At 36.7% G+C, this 27,151-nt stretch overlaps 1 protein-coding gene across 8 annotated transcripts in view; it reads right to left on the bottom strand.

Moving 5' to 3' along the window:
- The window catches only part of baz2bb (bromodomain adjacent to zinc finger domain, 2Bb), a 96,169-nt gene extending 85,376 nt beyond the window's left edge, over positions 1 to 10,793 (bottom strand). For all 8 annotated transcript variants that reach the window (XM_079618689.1, XM_079618694.1, XM_079618691.1 and 5 more), the window contains exon 1: positions 10,579 to 10,793. The gene's annotated coding sequence lies outside the window, so the exon portion shown is untranslated. The remainder of the gene's footprint in view (positions 1 to 10,578) is intronic.
- Positions 10,794 to 27,151: the final 16,358 nt, after the last annotated feature.

Below are 27,151 nucleotides of genomic sequence, written 5' to 3'. Positions count from 1 at the left end.
TTAAATTCAAGATCACGTACACTTTTCCCTCCGCTGCGGCTGTCAGTCATTCTCCATTCAGCATCAAACAGTGCGTCGCGTTCGGTTACGACGAGTCAACAACACGATGAAAAACTCTCTCCAAGATGATTCAAAGTTACTATAATTATACTTGATCTGTAGATAAAGGTCTACGGTTTTGCATTAAACAACTTTATCTTGCTGGACTTTATTGCTGCATCATGTTACTTTCTACCGGGTTTCTCTCAACACTGGAGTCAGAGCACTATAATTGTTCTTCACGCGCACAGTAACTGACATTTAAAACTGTTAAAAGAAAATGCTCAATAAACTATTGCATAGATAGATACTGTATAATACACTACGCTTCAACAGGCCCGGTTCTAGAAATCACTGAGGGTGCTTCTGAAAATAGTGAGGGTGCTTACATAAAAGTAGGGTCATCCAAATTTTTTAAGTCTAGGGGGAGGGTCACCCAAATTTCATATTGTACCATTTTTTTGTATTCATGAAAATAGAAAAATTTCGCGCGCGTACACGCTCAGAAAAAGTGCATCATGTCAGAACAGAACGCCAATGAAATGTTAACCCGGCAAAGCTTTAAAACACGAGCAAATAATGAACTTTTGTGAGCTCCGCTTCTTCCATTTTCTAACAAGAAACATTTTTTCCTTGCCTGTCAAACACCATCAGATTATAACAAAATAATATGTACTGTCATATCATGTGTACCATTCACTTCAATGAAGACAACAGGATCATTTTAAAACTGATTTTCAGCACCATCTATATTTAACGGGCCCCACAGAAAATATGATTGCGTTGACAAACAATATTTTGTATATTGCACATGCATAAAAATGCAAATGAAGCATGTATTTGTTTAATGAGACATTTTTTAATGCCCATAAGTTTGAGCAGATTTGTGGTGTTTATTTTATATCTCTTTCTCTAATATGACATTTTTAGTTTTCTATTTTATTTAATTGGAAAATGTACAGCACTGTGGTACACTATGGTTTTTAAAGTACTTTATAAGTAGCCTAAATTATGATTTTATTGATTGCATTTCATTAGATAGAAATATAAAAATCAATTTTTTTCAATTTTTTTGTGTGGATAATCTCTGATTAACTTGCAAGTAAAATAATAGGACATGTGTGCGAGATATAAATCAGATATCGCTGGAGTTAAAAGACCTGTGTTTGTGTGTGTATGAGGTAAACGGCTCTCACAGACCTGTGGTGTAAAGCTGGTATTTACTGAGTACAATAGAGCAGCGGTGAGCAAGAGGTTATTAACAAGGCCGCACGCTTTCGGAGAGTAAAAAACAAAGAGCAGCACATTTCACACACAGGTCACCTTCACATCAATCTCAATAATGGGACGTTCACACATGCAGCGATGCCAGCGATCTTATCTCGGTTCTGTTGGTCATAGTGGCCATTCCCACTGCTGGATGCTCAATCTAATCTAATCTTATAATCTGTTCAAAATGTGGATTCTAGAAGGAAACATGTGAATATATTTGCAGCAACATGCTCAATCAAAGTCAGGATGCCTACAATCAATTTCTAACATTTTGAACCATCATGCAAGTGCATAAAGACAAATCATATAAACACTGAAACCTCACAGTAACATTAACTTTAACTTTTCCAAATTTCTGACACTAAATATCTGACAGGATCTATGGTGTGCTCTACAGTGCTGGGCAATACCAATCAATTGCATTATAATAATAATCACAATATTTGTGTGTGCTTTTAATTCGCTCATTACGTTTCCCAAGTATCATTAAACTATTTTCACATTTTGTGATTTAAGTTTTGAAATGCAAAGTTTTAATAGAAATTAAAAATTGTTTCTGTGAATCAGTTTGAACCATAAACAAGTCATCACAAAAACAAAGTTTACAGAAGCCTGTCATTTTTCACACATTAAAATGCATTAGTAAACATATATGTATGAATATTTATTTTTAGTCACCCTTTTAAACTCAATAAAGAAATATTCAGATAGCCTGTATATATATCAAGACAATTAATTTAATTAATATAAACAGAATATATAATAGGCCTATATATTATAAAATAAATTATTCATAATAATTCCTATTAGGCTACATTAAAGGGGGGGTATAATGCCCTTTTCACAATATGTAAAATAAGTCTTTAGTGTCCCAAGAGTGTGTGTGTGAAGTTTTAGCTCAAAATACCCCACAGATATTTTTATATAGCATGTTAAAGTTGTCACTTTTTGAGGGTGAGCAAAAACGCACCGTTTGTTTGTGTCTGTCCCTTTAAATGCAAATGAGCTGCTGCTCCCGGCACAGGGGGCGGAGCTTCATTACCTCACACACACACACACATGCACTGAAAATTTCAAAAACGTTTTGCCTTTTATGTTCAAACCGAAGTCAGACAATGATGGAGAGACTCAAGAAGAAGTGACAACATGTAGAAGCAACAGGACGTCTCTTAATGGTTAGTTGATGAATTTATGAAGCTTATGTGTAGTTATCTTCTAGTCATTGATTAGCATATTCTGTCTTGATAATCTACAAATCGTGTTCCGGGGGCGGGTTTATGTTAATTTTAGGGTTGGTGATGTCACTAACCCGGGAGGAATGTCGTGTAGTTTCTACCAGCCGTTTGTTGTAGTCCTTAAAAAGCGATTTCTTTAAAAGCAAATATCTCCCTTTGCTTTGAACTTTGAGCGTTGTAACTTTGCAGATGTTGTTTATGATCAAACAGCAACATTACACACTAACTACAGTTAGAAACGTGCAATTATAATCGACAACCACCCCTTTAAATAAGAGTGAAATGTCGTCACTGAAATCCCAATTTGAAGTTAAATTCCCCATTGTTTTACTCACCAGGAATTATTGCCTGTGACAGCCTATGACAAACATGCAAACAACAAGAGGTAAAAGCAATGGCATTTTAACATGAGCTCTTAACACCACAGGAAGCCTCAGTCCCTCCCTGAGCAAAGCACATGTGACATCCAAGATACTTAAGTCGTGACAGAAGGAAAGAAAGAGAGAGGGAAATAAATAAATGTGAGAGAGACAGTCATCATGGGTGTTACACTTAACCTAGTATCACATACTACAGGCCTGTGACTAACAGCATGACATCTGGGAGGAGGACTGCACAATTCATCAAAATACAACAGAAATACAATATGGCTTGCATTTGAAACATGCACCATCTTCCTTTACTTGTAATGAGAAGCGCTTATCAACAAAAGAGAAGCTTCTCCCTTCGGTATTCTGGCAAAATAAAAGTTTGATGGATTAACGTTTGAAAATTTAACAGAGTATTGAAATTGAACAGTTGTGAATGTAAAATAAAATTATTATTATTACTTATGGTTTATTTTGCAGTGAATTACGATAGCAATTTCTTATTTTGTTTTTATTTAGTAAGTTTTAGAATTTTTATATTTTTATGAATTATTCATAATGAAACTATTATTAATAATGACATATAATAATGATTCTTATATTTTTCTTAAATAGGTCCTACTAAATTTATTTTATTTTGCAGTGAATTACCAATGTAATTTTCTTTTTTTGTTTTGTTTTTATTTAGTCATTTTTATTTATTATTAATAATTATCATATATTATTATTATTATTAACAAATAGCCTACTCAATTTGTTTCTTTTGTAGTGAATTACAATGGTAAATGTTCTGATTTGGTTTTTATTTAGCAATTTTTATTTATTATTAATATTATTATTATACATATATATAATCTGATATACAATTATATATAATCCCAAAATTCTGGCAAAATTGTGCAGCCCTACAAACAAGCACGCAGACCTAGGGGTTTTTATTATTATATTTTGTAATCTAATTTTAAATTGCAAATAATTATCAGAGAGAGAAAGATGAAGAAAAAAAAGGGGAAAAAATTATATATATATATATATATATATTTTTTTTTTTTTTTTTTTTTTTCTACAAATCATGCAGAACTAACATCTAGACCATTTATTCAGCCCACTTGTACATTAAAGTGACCAAACATTGCTTGTTTTGAACTGAATTGTTTGTGAGTTCACTCAAAACTAAGTACCGGTATCTATTGAAGATTAAAAGCCACTAACCAGGCAAACCCTAGTAATCCCGCGAGTGACTAGTGCACAATCCTCCTGAAAGTTGCTTGCTGTCACACAATCTGAGCACGCACTTTTAACAAGCGCTTTCCAGTTGTGAGCATTACGCATGAGTGAACGGATCACGGGCGGTCCGTGGGTGTGCCGTCTGAGCCGAGACCGTACTTAACTCACAAAAAGACTCATGTCACGTCTACGATCTTCCAAAACATTAACCAGAAACAAAGAGGAGATATATTAAATTATGCATTCAAAGCCGTGCCACATTTATTCTGCTGCATTGTGGGGTCTCTAAACGCTGTCTTCTTCAGACCCCCAAACGGCTCGGCAGAAGACAGACCTGCAGGAGTCCAGCGTCCTGATTAATGAGAGGAGGATTGTGGAAGAGCGAGCGGGAGAAGTGAAAGATGGATGGTGCAGTGCAGACGCAAAACTCGCATCAAGAAATCTGCCCTAATTACTGACGGCCCTGTGGTTCATTTGCTTTAAACACACCCAATATTCCCCCTTTTTTCTAGCCATGGAAGAACACCCCCCCCCCCCCTTCAGACTCAGACTCAGACTCATCTAATGACCCCATTCTCAAAACCACAGCGATTAGTCATTTCCCAACCAGTAAAACATCTACATGGACTTCCCCTCCATGACTAAATGATTGCTTGCAAAACACTGATGTGAAATAATAGGTCCATTTCAAAATCAAGCAGCGAGAATCTATTCTTTCTCACATCTAGACTTTAGACTATTAGCAAATTCTGTCCAGTTTGCATTTGCAACTTATTCTGGCCCAAAACTGCACATTAAGACGTGAAAAGACTATCAAGAAAAGCAGCCAATCACAGTTTGTTTGGAAGTGCCCTTTAAGGCCGGGTTTATTTGAAACAGACTGCACACTTCGGGGGTTTTTTTCTGATAGAAATTGTGATTTAAAATGCAATTCAAATAAAATATTTTATATATTTTGTTCAAAAGCATTTTAAATTGCGATCAAATTTTTTAATCAAAAAAAAAAAAAAAAATCACATTTAGATCTTTATCAGCCCTAACATCTGATCAATTTTAAACTGTCCACTTGTACATTAAAAGTACATGTGAGGAAACATATATTTTTAGATAAAAAGCCACTAATCTGACAAACCCTCATAATTCTGCGTGACTAGTGTAGGTTTGTTGTAGTGCTGCACAATTTGGCCAAAATTTTGTTATTATATTACATGTAGGGCTGCATAACGATTAATCGCAACTAATCGTTTGCAGAATAAAAGTTTTTGTTTACATCATATATGTGTGTGTACTGTGTAAAATAATTATGTATTTATAAATACACACACATGCATGTATATATTAAAAAAATATTTACATGTTTATATTTAAATATAATTTATATTATATATAATTATAAATACTTAATATATAAATAGATTTTTTTCTTAAAATTATACATGCATGTTTGTGTATTTATATACACATAATTATTATACACAGTACACACATATATATGATGTAAACAAAAACTTTTATTGTGCAAACGATTAGTTGTGATTAATCGTTATGCATCCCTAAAAAGCAGACAATCACAGATTGTTTTGATGTGCTCTTTAAAGGGATAGTTCACTGTAAAATTAAAATTCTGTCATCATATACACACACCCTCAATTTGTTTCAAACCTGTATGAATATCTTTCTTCTGCTGAACACAAGGGAAGATATTTTGAAGAATGTCAGTAACCAAACAGTTAACTGGTCCCATTGACTTCCATAGTAGGAAGAAAAAAAATACTATGGAAGTCAATGGGACCAGTTAACTGTATGGTTACCGACATTCTTCAAAATATTCTTTAAAATTTATACAGGTTTGAAACAACTTGAGGGTGTGTGCATATGATGATGACAGAATTTTTCATTTTAAAGTGAACTATCCCTTTAAGGCCGGGTTTATTTGAAACAGACTGCACACTTTGGGGATTTTTTTCTGATAGAAATTGTGATTTAAAATGCAATTAAAATAAAATATTTTATATATTTTGTTCAAAAGTATTTTAAATTGCGATCAAATTTTTTAATCAGAATTTTTTTTTTTAAAGTACATTAATAATAATCTGACTGACATGTGAGGAAACAAATACATTTTTAGATCAAAAGCCACTAATCTGACAAACCCTCGTAATCCTGCGTGACTAGTGTAGGTTTAGTGCTGCACAATTTGGCCAAAATTTCGTGATTATATTACATGAATGATAATAATAATACCATTATTATTATTAGCCGTTTACAAGAAGGTACACAGTGGCATGCTTCACTCTGAAACACGCAGCACATACTCTATTTATTTAATTAAATTAAAAATCACTGTGAATGATTACAACAACACTGCAAAAAAATGTGCCAAAATCATATTTTTTTATTTAAATAAATGTAACTATTAATTAAAAATGGGTTTCTATTATTATACAGCTGTTTTATAAAAGCAATAAGCCAGTCAGTTTCAGAACATAAATAGTAATAACTCTAATCTCGTGGCTTTATCACTGTATTAAACTAAAGCCGATAAACAAACAAATGTGACACTGCGATCGGAAGCTGCATCATGTTCATTCTGAATTCAATATGAATGCATGCGAGTAACATTTGGAATAATCAGGGATTCTGCTATAGCATTTAAAAGTGCTGCTTCAAGCACTATTACTGTAACCTTGAGCTAATGTTGTCGGGAGAGCAGAGCCTGATAACATGCGCCACATTCAAATGGCACCGTGTTATTTTTCATCCCCTTAAATACCACACTATGATGCAGAGTGGTTTGTATTCATGGGCGGTTGTTGCACTTTCAAGGATGACAGTTCTGAATAAATCTGCGTTGACCTTCTGACTGCAACTCTGCTTTATTATTTGAATCTCTGGCCAGATGAATTCACAGAACGGCCAGTATAATCTAATTTCCCTCATCGTTGCGGGTCTTCCAGCTGTTTAAGTCAAGCATTTCAAAAGCAGAATCCATCGGTGTGTGTGTGTGTGTGTGTGTGTATGTGTGTGCTTTACATATTTAATTCGATTCACAATCAGGTTGTCTGCGGGGGAAACCGATCAAGAACATGTCCAGATGCCATTCCATTACAAATAAAATAAATGTTATATCATATTGAAAGATTTTTTAAAGTATTCAGCCTAAATGTCTAGTATTGTTGTACTGACTTCACTGATTTAAATTAAAAATTGATTTTCTTTTCAGTAATTTTAATACTGTAAATGGAATCTAATGAGAACCTTTCAAGAATAATTAATAAATAAAAATTCAAAAGCATTACAGAAATGATGATTTGGGGCAAAACGTGTTTAATTGTCATGAAATAAATATGTCTCAAATAAGTAATTAATTAAATGCATAAAAATCTCCAAAAATAGGCTTCAATTTGTTTGCAAAATATAACTTTAATTTAGATTCTGGGCTATAGTGACCTTAATTTATGAGATATCATATTTAAAAAACGACAACGACAACTAAGGATTCAGAAAATATGAGCACACAGACTCACAGTACAGGCGTTGACACACTTTTCTCTTATCGTTACTTCATCTGCTATTGTTGGTTCTAGAATAATATTATCTACTACTTCCTCTTTACCTCACCGTGAGACTTGAGTAAACTTTTTCTAAACTCCAAATATGCATCGTTAATGCAAATGTGTCTTTATATCTCTAAAGATCAAGGGAAATGCAACTCCCATGACACATAAACTGAAAATAACCATTACATTTGCAGTTGCTGAAGTAAACAGTCTAAACCTTGCATGTTTTGCTATTAGTTAATTCATTATTATTTTGTATTTTCATATAAATATTCAAAATAACTACCTCAAGAGTTTTTTTTTCTTTCATAAATGATTCTGAGCAACGCGTCCAAACTGGTTTCAACAGAGACTTTGTTTGTGAAACTGTATTTTTTCTTTCAAGTGGCAAAATAAAGGTACAACCACAAAACAAGTCCTGACAGCTGTGGATTCTTCCTGCAGCTGAGATACAACAAGTACATCACAGGACGCTTTTGTGTGCAACTGCAGCTCTACAGAAAGCAACAATAGGCATTTGTTTGCACTACAAAACGCGAGTTTGAGAGAATGTATTAGTATAATCCATGTCTCCGAGCGTGTGTGTCTAAGCAGAGAGAAGAGAGAGAAAAAAAAAAAGAGCATGGTCTTTCGGTTTCTTTCAATTCATTTCCACTAATGGTTTCCAAGCATCTCCACACAATCAGGCAGCTGCTGCGCGGTCGATGCATCAGCGAGGACGAGAAGAGATGCGCATTCCCAGTAGAGATGCGGAGAACACAGACACTCAGCAATACAGCTGCTCCCCTGCATTAGCTCAAAGAAACGCCACGCAGAACTGCGCTTTAAAGCACTTATCATCAATAACAACCACTGAACGCTGTTCTGATGCAGTGTTGGGGAATAACTAACTAAATGTAGCACTGACTCAAACTTAAATACCCATTTCAAAAGTGAGACGGCTGTTTTTCCTCCCCAAAAAAATCTAAAAAATTATTCGCAGATGCAAATTCTCATGCATTTGAGCTCTTCTTCGTGAAGCTTCAGTGTTGAAACCGGTCTTGTGCTGAGACTTCATTCACAGCTGGTATAAAGAGCTCAAATACGGCGAGATTTAAGCTCATTTCACGGATCTCTCGTGGCTTACAGCACAATGTCATGCTGTTAGGAAGACGCTCGGCTCTCTGGCGTCTTCAGTTCAGCTGGTCACCCAAAAGAGCCGAGCATTTACAAAAAAAAATTAAACATAAAAAGGGGGCAAAGACGAGGGATGAGGGAAACCCATTGGATGAAACTAGTCCCAAAGTTTATAGAGGGGGAAAAAGCCTTGACATTTTCATGATACATTTTCTCATCCAGAGACACAGCAATTTTTTTTACAATAAAACACCCACTTTTATCTTTATGGCCAATGACAACAAGTCTCGGTCACAGGATTGAATCTGAATTGTTGGCTTGTGAGTACGTCACCCTTTGAGGTCTCAAGGTCTGATCACCATATCTCACTGGACGAATCCTATGCAAGCAAACATAAGTTCAAGAGGTCAAACGAACAATACAATATATCTAATAGGATTTAAAGAGAGGAGGCATGTTAACAATACTTCTTCAAAAGTCAAACAGACCAAGGTGATCTGGCTCAATAACTCATTTCAACATCCCATAGATTTCAACAACCTTTCCTCACAAACAAGCAAGCAACACATCACTATAAAACTTTCTAAAACTGTTGAGTTTACAATACATAAACACGCCGCTTTCTTCTTAAATATGGACATTTTAACCCTCTGATGCCTGAATCATTATCACAAAAGAAGTATATTTAAGTTAGAAATAAGATTCTCTCACTCAGATTTTTTTCCAAAATTATGCATTTTAAGAGGTACAAACACAGTTTATGCATTAGAAGATTTAGATCAAGCATTTATGCATAATTACCACCTTATCTAATAATAAAAAACAAAATTACATCTAAAGAGGACAGTCATATTGTCATAAATCATCCATTAAGGAACAATATCACACCCAGAATAACATCTGTAAAATCAAACCACTCCTACTAACGTTAAGTCTTTTCCTTTCCACTACGACAGTAAGACAATTTGTCGGTGAAGCTGCTTTGTTTAAGATAATATGTATTGCTAAGGCTTGTATTGACTGGTAAAGGCTAATTCATAGAAAACAGAAAAGACCAAATATCAGCATTAGCAATAGAGTCCTAAAAAACATTTTCTGACTGAAAGCAAAGCTAAAAAAACTAAGAAAAATTACACGATTTCATTTTTCACTCCTCTACTACTAACTGCAGTTGACATCAAAGATGAGGGTAGGAAGAAATTAATCTTAACCATATTTAGGCTTTACTATAAGCTCTTTTTATTTGAGAGACGCAATATTTATACTTAAAAAACCATCTGTCGAACAAAAGGATCACTTATGAACAGTTAAACAGTTACTGTATGCACTTTCCTTCATAAAATATGTAGATGTTAACATAAAAATTGGTTCTGAATGAGAAGAAAAGCCTCACTGACATGTAAACTAGCCTTTAACAAGATGATGCTAATGTAAACAAAGGAACTCGGAGCACTTGACGTGCCTGTCATACGTCAACTAACGTTAACTAACTAACGTTACTATACCCAGGATTTTAAGATTTAAAAGCCGCGTTTTAATTTAAATATTTGGACAGGCTTCATATACTTTTTTAAACATGTGACAATCGATCACTTTAACAACAGATTATGATTAATAACACATCTTTTGGTGAGTTTGTGACTTAACAATCTGGTTCAGAGCGCAAACAACAGCAACTACTATCCACAAGCCAACACGGACGCGCGCGCCGCTCAGCGAGGACGCGCGATCTCCGGCAGATTAATGAAAACAATCACTCACCTTTTGCTTTCACTTTAATATAGACCATCCAGGAAACGTATAATGTGAAAACAGATAATTTCCTAAGGGTTTCTTAGAGTCCGACAGCACTGTGAAGATCTGTATCACAGCAGTGCTGTGTGTGTGTGTGTGTGTGTGTGTGACTTCAGAGCTCGCGTGTGTGTGTGAATCTTCAACGGCAGAGTGACGGTTCACGTTCGTTTGCACTTGAAGGAAGCGGCGTGACGTCACCAAAGGGCTTATTCACAACATAACATCGTTAATTTAACTATAACAAGACATCCAAAAAGATAACAACAAGAAAGAAATTAGGTTTACAATTTTTTTTGGATGTCTTGTTATAGTTGTCAATGTTTCATGTTTCTCCTAATGTCTAATAAAAACTAAATAAATAAATAAAAATAAATAATAAAAATAAATCAGTGTATCATTCCTTTCATTTTCACTTATATATAGGCTACAGTACCGTCAAATTTTGGAAACATTACTATTTTTAATGTTTTTGAACGAAGTATTATGCTTATCAAGTCAAAGATAAGTCAAGATCAAAAATACAGAATTTTTTTTAATATTGTGAAAGATTATTACAATTTAAAATAATGGTTTTCTATTTTAATCTATTTAATCTATTTTTATTTTTTTATCATTGTTTTTTATTTATTTATTTTCTTTTGTTGGAGCTTGATAAACGTGTCACTGGGGAATGTATAGCTATATATATATATATATATATATATATATATATATATATATATATATATATATATATATATATATATATATATCCAAACCGGTATGCTGTATTTAAAAAAAAAAATATATATATATATATAATTTTATTTATTTATTTATTAAATACAGCATACCGGTTTGGAACAATTGGAACATGCATGAGTGGCAGAATATTCATATTCCATGCACTATACCTTAGTGATCACACTAATGCATTTAAATGAAAAGGACATGTTCTTTATTTAAGTAAAGTCCTCTTCAGCGGGCACAGGACACCATACCAGTTTTGTTTGCTTGTCTGAGGCAGAGATTTCAGTTTAAGGGGAAAAAATGCAACAGGCTTAAAGGGTTAGATCCAAAAATTTAAATTCTTTCATCATTTACTCACCCTCACGTCGTTCCAAACCCGTACAACTTTCGTTCATCTTCAGAACACAAATAAACTAAAGATCTTTTTGATTAAATCTGAGAGCTTTCTGTCCCTCCATTGACAGCTACGCAACTACCACTTTGACTCTTCAAAAAGTTCATAAAGAGATCGTAAAACTAATCCATTTAAATTGAGCGGTTTAGTCAAAATTGTTTGCTTGACATGCGTGAACCAATGAGGTTCATTCTCGTGTTACGCATCACGTTTGAGCTTCAGCAAGAACCAATGAGGTCCATTCTCGTGTAACGTGTCATTTTTGAGCTTCTGCAGGAACCAATGAGGTTCATTCTCGTGTTACGCATCACGTTTGAGCTTCACCAAGAACCAATCAGAGGTGGACAAAGTACACAACTTCCTTACTTGAGTAAAAGTACAGATACTACTGGTCAAATATTACTCCGTTACAAGTAAAAGTTGTAAAGACCGGTGTTTACTTAAGTAAAAGTACAGAAGTACTCGTTTTTAAAAGTACTTAAGTATAAAAGTAAATGTCAATGCATTGTTTTATTATTGTTGCATTGTTGCATGTAATACTTACAGTACCTTATGCCTCTGAATCTATGCCTACCCTCATATCAATATCACATGTATTTCTATAACACAGTTCCAGTCGTGGGATTGAATAAGTCACTCAATAACGTCCACAATGGGTTCGGACACCCAATTGGCTGTTCCCAGTTTTTTGGCTTTTAGTATGAATATGTTAGCCTTGTTATCTATAAGCTAGTGTGCTCCAAAACAATGGCAAAATTCACATTTAGAAGACCAAACCCAACGTTGAAAATTAAAATCATGTTGATGTTAGAATCCAATGTCAGATTGACATTAATCTCCAACGGTGTATTGTGGTTGAAAATCGGTTGACGTCAGAAACCAACATCAGTCGAGTTCGGACGTCAACCAGACTTTCATTTACAACCAAAATGCAACCCAACGTCATCCCTGACGTTACTACTTTCTACTCAAGGACCTTGACAGAACTGTAGTGGAGTAAAAAGTATGATATTTGTCTTTCAAATGTAGTGAAGTTAAAGTAAAAGTTTCCAGAAAAAATAATACTCAAGTAAAGTACAGATACTCAAAAAGTGTACTTAAGTAAATGTACTTTGTTACTGTCCACATCTGGAACCAATGAGGTTCATTCTCGTGTGACGCATCACATTTGATCTTCTGCAGGAACCAATGAGGTTCATTCTCGTGTTACGCATCACGTTTGATCTTCTGCAGGAACCAATGAGGTTCATTCTCGTGTTACGCATCACGTTTGAGCTTCTGCAAGAACCAATGAGGTTCATTCTCGTGTTACGCATCACGTTTGAGCTTCAGCAAGAACCAATGAGGTTCATTCTCATGTTACGCATCACGTTTGAGCTTCAGCAAGAGCCAATGAGGTTCATTCTCATGTTACGCATCACGTTTGAGCTTCAGCAAGAGCCAATGAGGTTCATTCTCATGTTACACATCACGTTTGAGCTTCAGCAAGAGCCAATGAGGTTCATTCTCATGTTACGCATCACGTTTGAGCTTCAGCAAGAGCCAATGAGGTTCATTCTCATGTTACGCATCACGTTTGAGCTTCAGCAAGAGCCAATGAGGTTCATTCTCATGTTACGCATCACGTTTGAGCTTCAGCAAGAACCAATGAGGATCATTCTCATGTTACGCATCACGTTTGAGCTTCAGCAAGAGCCAATGAGGTTCATTCTCATGTTACGCATCACATTTGAGCTTCAGCAAGAACCAATGAGGTTCATTCTCATGTTACGCATCACGTTTGAGCTTCTGCAAGAGGTTTATTCTCACGCGTCAAGCAGGTTCGGTTGAGCTTCTGTTTAAGTTCGCTGATCAATGTCTAAATGTCAATAAAAGCCTAGATTGAATCTGTTCGTCATATAAAGCCATCGAGTCTCTTCAGAAAATTTGGACTAAACCGCTCAATTAAAATGGATTTTAGTTTTACGATCTCTTTATAACTTTTTGAAGTGGCAAAGTGTCAGTTGTGTTGTCAATGGAGGGACAAAAAGCTCTCAGATTTCATCAAAAAGATCTTAATTTGTGTTCCGAAGATGAACAAATCTTAGACGTTTGGAACGACATGATAGTGAGTAATTAATGACAGAATTTAAATTTTTGGGTGAACTATCCGTTTAAGGTCACGTGTGCATTTGAAGGGGGGGGTGGGGGGGTGGGTCCAAAAAAAAAATCCTGAAGTGTAGTCAGGCACATGATAGTCTCGCGTAGCCAGACCTTAAGACTGACGGCTGAAGGTCTGGAATTCATAGCAGCTTTCTTTGCCCAAGGCCCGCCCATAAGGCCGTTTGACCGACATGTCAAACAACCAATTACAGTTCGTTTCGTTCAGCGTCACGTTTCGGGGCGTGGAAATGTCCCCACAACAACAGACCGGCGTGCAACAAGTCTCCACTAAGTGCCTCAAACAAAACTGCTGGACATCTCTTAAAGAGTCTATGCCGTGAACCTCGCATACTTTCTACATTTAGCTGATCTTGATAAATGCTCATTGTCACTCATGTAAACACAACAGTTTTTCTTCCGCAATCACACGTCTGCGCTTTGTTTCCCGGCGGACCGAAAATAAACGCGACACTCACGCCCCCTGGAAATCCGATGAAATTCATCCAATCAGATGACGACTTCGACATTCCCGAAGTGTTTCCAGTTAAGTACCATATGCATCAGACGTTTAGCCAACGTTCCGTGGGCGTGACGTCTGAGGCTGAGACTAGGCACATGATGACAACATGGATGTAAATGTGACATATCATGAAGTAATGAAAAGAACACCTGATTTAAACCAGCCTGACCAGCAGACAAGTGCCCCAAACCCCTCAAAACCAGTTTGGCCAGACCAGCAAATCATCTTAGGCTGCAGCTGATTTTCAATAAACAATTGGATTCATGAATATATTAATATGTTAATATAAAGCGCCAGGGTCATTTTTGAGCACAAGCCTATACATAGGCTATATTTAGACTGTTTTTTTACCAGCACAAATGGTGTGTAATATTTGTCGATTTATGAGAAGGTGAAAATGACCAAGTTAACTGTTAAAATATTGATACAGTGTTTTTTCTCCACAAGGCCTGTGATTTCACACCTCGCTCCTTTTAACAGTATGAGACCAATTTACTGACAAAGTCACTCCTGAATTAAAGATGTGAAAAAAAAAAAAAATCCTTATTCAGCTTGCAGAATTTAAAGCAGGTTTCCTGCGAGCTCATTGATTTTGCTTTCGTATTCTTTTCACAGAGGTTGTTGGTCTGAGCTCAGCTTCTGGAGTGGCGTTGGGGACAGCAGTGAGATGCTGTGATTGTAATTATATTGGGGAATCTTGATTGGGAAAGCAGAGGGGGAAGCGAGAGCTCAAAGCAAATTCATTACCGCAGAGGCCATACATACCGAGCTTTTCTGCATGCAGTGAAAATGTCAGCTTCACCTCGGTCATTTGTAAAGTAATAAGCAGAAGCACAATGACGGCGAGGCGCAGCAGCACAACGGGGGGAAGGGCAAATCTGCCTGTCGCCTTAAAAAGGATTTTTAAAAGAGTCTTGATTAGAAAGTATAATGAGACTGAGAGGAACGCTGCACACTATCTCTCCTGAGGCTGATGGAAAACAAATGAATGTAGCTATTTTGTTTTAATTCCTATTTTTCCACATTAGTCCATGGCAGTTGTCATCGTCGTCCACCACCAGAGCCCATGCAGACAGAGTTATTGATTTTCTGTAGACACATCAAGGGAATGCAGAGTAATCTTTTTTTCTTTTTTTCTTTTTTTTTCAAGCAAAAACAATAACCATCCAGCACAAAAAGAAGGAAGAGGACAAATTAAAAGGTTGAAGAAAAACAAACTAATCATTCTCGTTCTTCCAAACCTTTTGTAAATTTGAGTTGTGTCATTTGATCAAATCGGCTGGGATGTTTTACAGTGACACAGACATCACAGATTTCATTTCATCAAATCATTGAGAATATATATATATATATATTTTTTTTTATTGGAAAAAAGGGTACAAATCACAAGTGACTAATCAAAATATACATAACTTAAGCCATACACACGAATATGACACGTAAACAGAAAACAATACAATTTAGCCAGGGTAGCTTATGGATCATTACAAGGAGAAAGAGGACCATATGCTGACAGTTTTAATCGCCTAATTTTGTTGTTGGAATCAGTAATCAGATTAATATAATGTATAACTTCATGTAGAAAAAGTACAAAATTAGTTTTTTTAATCATTGAGAATATTGCTGCTGTTTTCCCACCAAAATGATGTCACTTCCTGGAGGATGATGATAATTGTTTACACAAGTTAAGATGAAGAAAGAAAGAAAGAAAAAAAGAAAGACAAATACAGTAGGAATGACCCATATACACTCTTCTTAAGCAGATGGTGAACAACCATTTACACAGTTCATTTCATTTATTAAAATTTCGACCCTAAAATATTTCTAAATTAAGCAACCCACAACACAATCACGTCATTTGTTTGCTATATTGTGCTATTAACCTGCATTAGATCAATAACAGAGTAATTATGGCTTTGTCTCTCCGGTAAATGTTCTCTTAAATAAAGTAATTGCTCTATTATTGCGGATGAATCTGACAGTGGCAGGAATTAATTACTGTCAAGAGATTGTACGCTGCGTATCATTTGGATGGGTGACTATTCAGCTGCTTGCTGACATGGATAATGTATTCAAATATTCAAACGATTCATCTCTCAATGGTGGTTTTGTGTTTGTATTTATAAATAAAAAATACCCTTTTATTTCACTGCACAATTTACATATGCATTTTAATAATTCATGCATTTGAAAATGAATGAAAGCAAGTACATTTTGATTGGGCATCAAAGCAGGATGAGCATTAAGAGCATTTGAGTTAGGTTTTATTATTAGATGGAGAAAATCATACTCATATTAGATAATATAGATTCTGACCTCTTGAGACGTCGAGTCCTGGGATCTGTAGTAACTGTTTACTAATTGTACTAATTTTTAAGAAAATGTACAGTCAGCTGGTCATTATCACAAACTAAACCCAAACAGGTTGATCAGGACCCCAATGCACTTACCAAATATCAACATGGGTTGAAATGATCTTAGTACGTGAGAAGAAACGAGACATTCATCTAGAAATTAATCATTCACTTGGCTGCTTAAAAAAAAAAGAAAAAAAAAGTGATGACATTTAAAAATGGCTAAAACATGCCCTTACTTTTTCCAAACTCACCAAAAACATGAATTAAAGGAAAATATAACAATGACCCCTGGTGGATGTTATTTAAAAATGGTAAAAATCAGAAACACTTGTTATTAGCGACACCGGTGGCCGTTAAGTGAACTGCAGCCAGCAACTTATTATTGCTCGTGATCCCAGTAGTATATTCCTGCACAACCGGAGGCTGCAGTTTTAGGACCCCAGTTTTAGGACCGCAGTTTTAGGACCCTAGTTTTTTGTGACAGCGCCACCTACCGAACTGGATGATATAGCGGCGGCTGCTGTTTCAGGACCGCAGTTCTAGGATCCAGGTGGTTTAGTTTGTACATCAAGATCCACCTTGATCCTAAGTCTCAATAGAAAAAATATATATATTTTAACAAATAAGATTATGGAATAGAATAGCTCCTGCAGCAGGTGGATTAGAGCAAGTAGCATCAAGCTACACGACACAATTTAAAAGATTAATATTAAACTTTTACTTAAAGCTCACTTTAAACCACCATCGAGTATAGGATATTTGTACCATATTCCGGTCGCGGTTTAAAATGGTTTTAAGTCATAAAAAGATGTTGAAATATGGTATAATAAAGCAATTTATATGCAGCTAATGGCTACACCTTGCTTGGCAATACTGTAAACATTCTTAATTCATATGAAAATACCCAAAATTGCACGAAAATCACACACAAACCACATATACTCGAAATCGTGCATTTATTAGCTTCTTGTTTCAGGTGAAGAGATGTGTCTTAGCTTTGTTATCACGGATAACAGGACCGCGTCATGCAGAAGGGCAGGATTATTGTCACGTTGAACCACGTGAGATGATTGACAGCTGTACAGCGAATGAGACTTGCGTACATTACTGACGCAAATCAGGAAGAGGAGACCCAGATCTCTCTGTGTTCGCTGTTTGAGTTTTATCATAAACACTATAGAGTCTTAAATCTTTCTAATGATGCTCAGTTTGTCCAGATAAAATAAGTAAGAGTGTGATGTTTTAACGAGTAATGAATGTTGAACAACAATCTGATGTGATCAACAATGTGATCTTTTATCTTTGCCGCGAAAGGGGTTAAATTTGTGTTTTTGGTAATCCAGTTCTGTAGGTGGCGCTGTCACAATAAACTAGGGTCCTAAAACTGCGGTCCTAAAACTGGGGTCCTGAAACTGCAGCCTCCAGTTGTGCAGGAATACCCTTCTCCGTGATCGCGCTTGTGCACAACGTAACGTACAAGAGACTGAACACGTGATTCAATGCACCAAAATACTCACGGTTATTTTTTGTTCTTTGCTTAGAAGTAAAACGGAGTTGGGAATACTTTTGCAGTGATATACTGTTAATTAACATCTAGACGCCGCCCACTCCACGCGATGTTTATGAGTAGTAGCCATTTTTTTTTTTACAGTAGCCTAGTAAATATGAGCTGCACTTTCCTCTCAATAACAAAATAAACACACAACAAAAATGACAGTAGTCCTGAAAGCATCTGATCATAGAGATGAGATGTGGATGTTTGCACCAACTCTGCGATTCACCAGCATCATGTCGACAGATGAGGTAATTAAAATTACACTGTTATTATAGTTGGATTATAAAGTAGGCTATATTTGAGACTATATATATCTGGCTATGTGAGACTATAGTTTGAATAAATCCCTTATTTTTTGCATGACACATTGATATTAGGCTACTGTAGGCTACAATGGCTCTTTTGTCGTATCCTGAACATTTGACTCATTTGTCATTGAACGGAAGAGGGGCTTTCGGGAGTGTAAACGTCACATCCTTTGGATTTTCCCAGAGAAACCTTCACATAAAAATCAGTCTACAGGCTTTTTATAGACAATCTAGGAGGTTGGGGTCTATAATTTCATCTTGCTTTTATGATTCGTTACAAACTGTGCACACATTGACATTGGCAATACAAAAAACGATTAATACATGAAGAATTCTTACATATAGCCTTTAATCATGATGCATGCATATTTCTAAATGAACCATCTGGACAGAATCCATTTTAGGGATATTATTTCAATCAACCAGATATGATTTTGTTTTTGATCATGTTTGTCTTGAAACAGCGACACACACACACACACACACACACACACACACACACACACACACACACACACACACACACACACACACACACACACACACACACACACACACACACACACACTCACACACTCACTCACTCACTCACTCACTCACTCTCACTCAATCTTACACACACTCACTCTTACACACACTCACTCTTACACAGACTCTCTCTTACACACACTCTCTCTTACACACACACACACACACACACACACACACACACACACACACACACACACACACACACACACACACTGCAATAATCAAGTGTTATCATATGACCCTGGAAAATCCCTGGCTTTTTGTCTATTAAGGAATGTTCCAAACGGAAACACATATCATCCAGTGAACAGCAAGCGCAGTGTTGATTTGATAAGATGAATGAGTACAGGATCACAGGACTTGTATTACCCAGCATCCTCTTGGTTCCTTCCAGTGGGCGTCCGTCTTAATGGTCCTGCTTGTTTTGGCTCTGGTAATTGAGGCACGCTCACAGATGAAGACCAATGCTAGAGACGGCAGAGCACGGGAACAGAACAAAAGGAAGGAGAAGCACTATTGTTAAGAAATATTAATGAGTTTACCGCGACCAAAAGATACAGATGTGAACGGAAAACTCACTTTCAATGATATTTTTGATATTTCATTATGTCCTGATTAGCTGTGTGTGTTTGTCCCTCTAACGCCACAGAAGTGCTTCAGAGGAAAATCTAATTTTTTTAAAGGAACATGCCAACTTTTTGGGACTTTATCTTATTCACCGCATCCCCCAGAGTTAGATAAGTCCATACATACCCTTCTCATCTCCGTGCGTGCCGTAACTCAGTCTGACGCACCCACCGCTAGCCTAGCTTAGCACAACGACTGAAAGTAAATGGCTCCAGCTAGCATACTGCTCATACTCCGCAGATGTAGCACAACATGTAAATAGGAAAATGTTGGCGTTAGTTTGTCACTTATTGGGAGCAGTATGCTAGCTGGAGCCATTTACCTCCAGTCTTTGTGCTAAGCTAGGCTAGCGGTGGGTGCGTCAGACTGAGTTACGGCACGCACGGAGATGAGAAGGGTGTGTATGGACTTATCTAACTCTGGGGGATACGGTGAATAAGATAAAGTCACAAAAGGTTGGCGTGTTCAAAGCTTTCTATTAGCTATAGACTAGAGCATTACAGTTTTTCTAGGCCACCCAAGTTCCCTCAACAAAACCCAACTGGATTTTTCCAATCGTGGCCTTTGGATTATTGCAGAAAATAAACTCTGTGACCAACAAAAGTTTGTGATTCTTACACATGTTGTTCAAAATGACAATCTTCACAAATGAACACAACTTTTATGAAATTGGTAGGCTATTACATATAAATAAATTACACCACATCAACATCACAACCATTAAGCTTCAGGCAAAACATTTCCCTTGAAAGTTTGAGTTAGAAGTTTGCAAGAGCGTGACTATAAACACAATAAGGCTGTGAAAGTAGATTAGTATGTTGACAGCGTGATGACGTTTAATGTCTCTGAAAATCTGTGTAGTCCCAGTTAGACTTGTTAGCAAAATCACAAGAGAGTAAGCCTATTACTTTTGTATTTTATGTTGTTGAATAAAAACAACCTACGATTGTGCAGGTGACTTTTGCATGGTAAGCGCCACTCTTTTTCTTCAGAAAATGTAAAATCAAAATCATGTAGTTCTAGGTTAATCATGCAAATCTGCCATGCCGTGTGTGCAAACACCATATTGTCTTAACAAAGGACGTGAGAAAACGGCACATGTCTGGTGGTGTGCACACAGCATCTGGTATGCACATTTCCATGCCAACTGTCAGTTTGTGTCTTGTCATATTACCGCTGATCGTTGTCCCTTTTAATTAGCTGCGTCAGGTCAACGCTAACCTTTTCCTCCTTCGTGCACCAGCATGAGACAGCGAGAGACGTGCGGATGAGATGCCTTTGGTGTTATTTGATCAAAAACAGGCCATTACAGCCATAATCACAATGGTGGCAGGCTTCTCCGTAATGTATGCTCCTCAGAAACCATCCATCTCCTGGACAACAGACGGCTGGAAAAAAAGTAAAGAGGGAGACGGAAGACAAAAGCAAAGGTCTGTTTGAGAAATCAAGCACCGCGTGACACCGTATAATTAAAGTGGAAGCGGGTGGCATCATTTTAGAGGACTCGGGCTTCTCGTGCATTTGGTACCAAGAGCTCAATTAATCACGTAAATCATCCCTTTTGAAAAAAGCAATGCATTTGTTAATTTCCAATGCTATAATATTTTTTAAGCAGCAGGAGGGATTCTTTTTTTTTTATAGAGTAAAATTAATTCATCAAACAGTGGAAAGATCATCACAAATAAACAGTAATTTATAAACGTTTCTGAATCTAACCAAAACCTTTTCACACTTTAAAAAAAAAAAAAAGATTTTTTTTTAAATATATATATATATATATATATATATTTTTTTTTTTTTGCATAAATAACAGGAAATCTATTTTTCGGTCAATTAAATTGTGCATTATTTTCATGACTATTTTTTGTAATTTTCATTAGATTCTCTGTAATGCATACTTTTTGTTGTATTACAAAACAATATTTAAATCAGAATAAATTAATAAATTAAATTAATGTTAATAATTAACATAAAAGTTTGTGTATATATATATATATATATTATATTATATATATATATATGTTAGATGCGATTAATCGCGATTGACTGATTTGACAGCACTATAAATGGAAGGCAGTAGATAACTATTATGCATAAATAATTTGAAATATAAATAATATATAATTTTTTCACATTACAGTAATGAGAATTAGATTGTTTTGCATTATAGTAATTATAATTTGTGGAAGGGGGGGGGGGGGTGCTTTATTGTTATGACAATAATGGCTGACAGATATGGGTTTTTATAATACCTTAATGCCAATACAGTGAGAGCAGATTGGCTGAAACCCTGTAATACAGTTTAATGATGACAAACAAGACATAAAATTGCTGAAAAATGCACGTATTTATTCAAAAACTTGAGTGGAAGGTTAAAAAAAAATCTTAGAAAATTATCCTTATCCTTTAAAGGCACAATATGTATTTTTTCTGCTTTAAAAATAGGAAAATCACTATATCTATGTTATATATATTTTTTAACATAATTTCTTGTGATCTAATAGGATTCAGGTTTGTGAAACTTACTCTTTTAAGAATACTGCTGCCAAGTTGAAATCTGAAAGAAAGAAAAAAACGGACGGAGCCACTCAAACGAAACACTTGGGTTTGCCTATTGTTTCATTATTATTATTAGGCCCCGTTTCTTTCTCTCACACACAGATGCAGGAGCCTCCCCTCTCCCCCAGAGCAGCTATTGTGTCCTCCTCTAATAAATTAGGCTTTGTTGACCTGGCTTTTGTCATGTCCTAAGAGGTCCAGACAGCGAGCCGAACCCTGGGAAAGTGTGAGAAACCAGTACAAATCACCAAACGATCCTCAGCTGCCTGGAGTCTGACAGCATTTATGCCCTTCACACCCTTCACACCCTAGCAACTGCATAGAAACACACCAGTTACCACTCAAAACACCTTCAATCACATGACAACGCCCTGGCAACCTCATAGCAACACACTAACAACAACAACAACAACAACAACAAAGAACACCTCAGATACCAGATACAGTAGCAACGCCCTGGCAACCACCAATAACACCCTAGCAACTGCATAGAAACACACCAGTGACCACACGTAACACCTTCTTACACAGCAACACACTGAAAACCTCTCAAAACACCTTAGCAGTCACATGACAATGCCCTGGCAACCACATAGCAACACACTAACAACAACAACAAAGAACACCTCAGAAACCAGATACAGTAGGAACGCCCTGGCAACCACCAATAATACCCTAGCAACTGCATAAACACACCAGTGACCACGCGTAACACCTTCTCACACAGCAACACACTGACAACCTCTCAAAACACCTTAGCAATCACATGACAACCCCTGGCAACCTTATAGCAACACACTAACAACAACAACAAAGAACACCTCAGAAACCAGATACAGTTGCAACGCCCTGGCAACCACCAAGAACATCCTAGCAACTGCATAGAAAAACACAATTGATCACTCTTAACACCTTCCCACATAGGGCATACACAGCAACACATTCACACTCAGAACACCTTAACAATCACATGACAACGCTCTGGAAACCACATAGCAACACTAATAACAAGAACAACAAAGAACACCTTAGAAACCACATACAGCCCTAGCAACTACCCAAAACACCCTAGCAACACAAACACATTATAAACCACATAGCTACCCCCTAGCAACCCCCTAGAATCCCCTAGCAACCAATCAGCAACACACTAACAAGAACTCAGAACACCCTACTTGGAAACCACATGGCATTATCCTGGCAACCACCCAGAATGACCTCTTAGAATAGCTTAGCAACCACACTGCAACCACCTAGAACACCCTAGCAAATACATTGCAACACACTATCAACCACAAAGAACACCTTAGAACCCACATACATTAGCAATGCCCTGGCAACCACCCAGAAAACCCAAGCAACCCCATAGCAACACACCAACAACCAATCAGAACACTTTAGAAACCACATGGCAACTACCCACAAAACCCTGGCAACCCCATAGCAACACACAACCATTCAGGACACCTTAGCAACCACATAATAAAGGCCTGAAAATCACATTGCAACACTAACAACCACAAAGAACACATTAGAAACCACATACAGTAGTAATGCCCTGGCAACCACCCAGAACACCCTAGCAACCCAGCAACAACCAATCGGAAAACACTTTTTTGTAACCACGTGGCAACTACCCACCCAGAACACCCGGGCAACCACGTAGCAACACAGCAACAACCACAAAGAACACATTAGAACCACCATAGCAACACACTGACAACCACAAAGAACACTAGAAATCACATAGCAACACTGACAACCACCCAGAAAACCCTTTTAACCACAAATCAAGTAACCAACAACCAGCACACTTCAGTAACCACATGTCAACCACCCCAAACACCCTAGCAACACCAACACAACCACAAAGAACACCTTAGCAACCACATAGCAATGCCCTGACAACCACCCGGAATGCTCCAGCATTGTGATATTGAGTTTTGCACATGCACACACCAGGCCTAGTGTTTTTTATGATGTTCAAAACAGTTTCACAAGACTGGAGACACATGCAGGGGAAGCACAAACTGAAGTGTGTGTGTGTGTGTGTGTGTGTGTGTGTGTGTGTGTCTTCTGTTGGACTTTGCCCTGACAGTTACTTGCAAAATGATTCACAATGTCTAAACCACACAAGAGATAAGAATCTGACTTCAGTCTGTTGACAACATTATATGGTGTTTGATGCTGTTGTGTCTGTAAGTGTGTTGATATCTCTGACTCTTTAACACTTGTGCTGTTTTTAAATGTGCTATGGAAATAAATGTTGACTTATAGTCTGAACTATGGATGCTTGCTTCCGCCACAGACTTTTTAACTCGAGTTTACATTTACAGAATTACGTTTTATAAAGTCAGAATCGCGGAAACTCGTTGTAAACTCGCAATTGTGAGAGAAAAGTCACAATTACCTTTTGTATTTTTTATTCTGTGGCGAAAATAAGCTTCCATACTGAACAGCAAAACACCACATAAAATAATATTATTTCATAAGACTTATAATCTGATACTTTTCATGAGTTCTGCATCTCAGGTGTAAAAAAAAAATAAAAAAAATAATGGATCTGATTTCATTACTCACAGTGACAAGAGTCTGTCCTAAAGATTGGATTTGAGATTTGTGAATGAATGATATAGTCATTAATGTTTTGTTTATTTACCACAAGTGCAATAAAAATCAGACTTTGTGTCTTTCTAAGCGACTTCGTTTCTTGTTCCATCTTGCTGAGGTTTTGTGTTGTTGACGTGACTGCAAGTCATTACTAATTCACCCAGCATAAACTTAAAGCCCTAGAAATATGTGCAAGGCAAGTGCTTTCAGTTCCTGCCAACAACAGCGCGCTTTATCTTTCTATGCGAATCTGTGCAAAGAGGCGTATCGCTCATTCTTCTGAACTCTCTCTCTTTACCTGTGCGGAGAACTATCCCGATCCAGACCGGACACATTTACAGACATTCATATCATGCATCTAGAAATGCATTGAAACAAGAGAAAGGATCAGGATGAAGAAACTTATTGCATATTCAATTAAAATGTCTGATCAGCTTGTGGATATGCAATGCTTAAATGCAACTAAACCGTGCATAGCATTTTATATCATTATAGGAGAAAATATATCCAACACAACACATATCTGTTCTTGTTGATGTCAAAGGTTGTTTCAAACGATCTATGCACAAAATGCATGTGTCAGTTGTTGCCTGATTTCTCTGTCTACAGCAGGGAAGCGAAACTTCGGTCCTGCAGAGTTCAGCTTCACCCCTGAAAAACACATCTTTATCTCTCCAGCAATCCTGAAGACCTCGATGTGCCTGTCCATGTGTGTTTGATTAGGGCTAGCTAAACTCTGCAGGACTGGAGTTGCCCATCTCTGGTCTACAGGGATAATTTCTCGAGTAACAGCGTCCTCTAGTGGTCACCAGTGACAACCCGTCAGCGGGTTACTCACAAAGATAACTATTTTGCATGGATCTTAAATAATGTGCATTTATAGCTGCAGATCAGTTACCTATGCCGATGGAAAGTTTAATTCATTATTGCCAACACTACCAGCATTATCATTACACACACACACACACACACACACACACGCACGCACGCACGCACGCACCCGCCCCCACACTAAATAAATGTAAACAACCCTAAATACTTTTACAAGTCCTATTTTATGAGGATCTGTGTTATTTTCACCATTGAAACCATGTTGATTTAAATGAAAAGACGATGTATTAACATATAAAACAATATATTATATCCTACCCCCATCAGAAATGGTGAATGCACATTCTTTATAACTAAACTGATTCATATCAAATTATTGCATTTTCTGTAAAATGATCAGAACAACTATAACAGCAAAACATCTCAGAATTCATCAAATCCATTGACAATACTTATTGATGTTGGTGCTTGTGTTGTTTTCCCAACAAAACAATGTCACTTCCAGGACGATGATGATGATAGCAGGATCCTACTGTGAAACCTATTGATTATCAACCTCACACATTGTGCTACTGAATTACTGCACTGGTTTAAATACAGATCTGACTTGATAAATCCTTACGCAGTCACAGTCATAACATGACCAAACATGTGTAGAAGAAGCAGCTGGAGACACAGAGAGAAACTGACACTTTCAGGGTAGAATAATGACAGTGATGCATAAAAACCCCAGAGGGTAATTCATCTGCCCTCAATTAGCTGTCCTACTTCATCCTGATCTCTCTCTCTCTCTCTCTCTCTCTCTCTCTCTCTCTCTCTCTCTCTCTCTCTCTCTCTCTCTCTCTCTCTCTCTCTCATTAGTCATTACACAATACACATCCAGCACACAGATTCATCTGGACACAAGCGTCTGCTTATATAGTTAAGTCAAGTCATCTACATTGATATTGGGCTTTTAACAATGCAGATTGTTTCAAAGCGGCTTTGATAAACGGATCATTTAAGGTTACAGATGTTGTTTTGGCTTTATAGCGGTCCTTGAATAAGGTGAAACTCAAAAAATGTGAATATCGTGCAAAAGTTATAATTTTGATGATTATGGCTTACAGCTTATGAAAACCCCAAATTCAAAATCTCAGAAAATTACATGAAATCAATAAAAAAATTATTTTAAATACAGAAATGTCAGCCCTATGAAAAGTATAATCATGCATTATGTACCAACGCTATCTCACGACCAATTCGTACGAATTTGTACGAGTGATTACAAGGTGGCTAATTCGTACGAATTTGTACGATTTGTCTAAACCCACGTGATGGGTAGGTTTAGGGGCGGGGTCAGGTCATTCGTATGAATTCATACGATTTTGGAAAATC

This window comes from Phoxinus phoxinus (assembly GCF_949152265.1).
Source record: "Phoxinus phoxinus genome assembly, chromosome: 7".
Taxonomy (NCBI): Eukaryota; Metazoa; Chordata; class Actinopteri; order Cypriniformes; family Leuciscidae; genus Phoxinus; species Phoxinus phoxinus.
The sequence above is the reverse complement of the archived record's forward strand: the minus strand, read 5'-3'. Positions and strand labels throughout refer to the sequence as shown.